The 1,660-nt window shown below is 36.9% G+C and overlaps 1 long non-coding RNA gene across 1 annotated transcript; it reads left to right on the forward strand.

The window, feature by feature from the left end:
- Nucleotides 1-216: 216 nt before the first annotated feature.
- Nucleotides 217-968, forward strand: LOC110897932. The gene is made up of 2 exons (XR_002569093.2): nt 217-383; nt 473-968. It is a non-coding gene; the product is annotated as an uncharacterized LOC110897932 (long non-coding RNA).
- Nucleotides 969-1,660: the final 692 nt, after the last annotated feature.

Genomic DNA, 1,660 nt, shown 5'->3' on the forward strand with positions numbered 1-1,660 from the left:
CGATGTCAAAAAACATTGCACTACTTATTAGAACATTATATAAAAAATTACCTTACATTATATACTTCTTTAGGTCTGATGGGCTTGACATAGTCCAAGTCCTTCATATGTCTACTTGTGGGCCACCTTAAACCTAATGAGCTAGTCATAGTCCACGTTTTTCTTATGTATAGCTGGCTTTAAAGGAAGAGGAGGCCTCACTTATTTCTTCTCCGAGCAGGGGAGGGAGCTCTGTTGCTTGCTGCTCTTGGGAAGGAGAGGAAGTGCATCTCCTTACCCTGTCATCAATTTGATAAGGGATTATTACATATTTCCCCCTATTAAAAGCCGTTATTACATATTTACCCACTCTTTAAAATCAATTACATATTTCCCCTTTTCTTGTAAGATTACCTATTTACCCTTTTGTAATTCTTTTTTTATTAATCAGTTAGATGTTGAGACCTAAGGTTGTGCTCGACAACATCTACAGGCAACCGTACCGTAGATGTGCTGGACAACATCTACATACAACATCTGATGAAGGCGGTTCTACCTGTTCTAGCCACTCATTGCAACCATCGTGCCGTCGTCGGGTGCGACGATCCTACTTGTTCTAGCCACTCATCACAACCGTCGCCGGAATCGGGTGGCCGGCCGGAGGCCATGGCTGGTCCCCTTTCTCTCTCAGACACAATTCTCTTTCTCTCTCTAATTCTGTGTTCTCCGACTCTCTCTCGTGTAGTACGTGGGCCTGCGTATCTTTAATTGAAAGAAAAGAAAAAGGAACATTGGATTTGGGGATATCTCAGTCGAATGTCTTTGGGGGGATAGCAATAGAAGTTCTGGATCTTTGATAAAATGGTGTTTGTGCTAATCCTTTACTCAAGTCTTATTCGTATTCGATTTTTTGGAAAAACATAAACTGATGGATATTGTTTTTGGGTTAATGTTGATCCATATTGATAAAAGATTGTTGTTGTGTTATCTTTTTTTGTTGTTTTTGTTTTGACTGATTTCGATTGATATTAAAACTTAAAATGGTAATTTTAATTTTAATTAAATATTAGAACTTAGAATGAGTTTTATTAAGGGTATAAAAGTAATTTGATAAGAGTAATTTTAGTGAAATGGATAAATATGTAATATATATAGATTAAGAAGGGGAAATATGTAATATATATATGTTAGGGAGGGGAAATATGTAATTGATTTTAAGGATTGGGTAAATATGTAATAAGTGACTTTAATAAGGGGATATATGTAAATGACCCATTTGATAATTATTAACAAGCATTGTGCATTTAGTAGACGTTTTATATATACGGGAAGCACATTTCTTCTTCTACCCCCTCACGTTAAGGGATATAAATAGTAAGGGGAAGGTTCATTGGGAACAGTAAAAAAGTGGGGAACAGCGGGGAACCGACTCAAACGAACTACGATTGGACTCATTCAAGCGGCGTTAGAACCGGCTCGTCGAACCCTAACTAGGATCTTTTAACCCTAAACCCTAAATTCTAACTCCTAAACTCTAAACCCTAAAGCTAAAAAATAAGGCTAAAACCTAAGCTAAACCGTAAAATTTAAACTATAAACCCTAAAAGCTAAACCTTAAACCCTAAAGCTAAATCCTAAACCCTAAAGGTAAACCCTAAAGCTAAACCCTAAAAGCCAAACC

Source organism: Helianthus annuus, chromosome 13 (genome assembly GCF_002127325.2).
Source record: "Helianthus annuus cultivar XRQ/B chromosome 13, HanXRQr2.0-SUNRISE, whole genome shotgun sequence".
Lineage (NCBI taxonomy): Eukaryota > Viridiplantae > Streptophyta > Magnoliopsida > Asterales > Asteraceae > Helianthus > Helianthus annuus.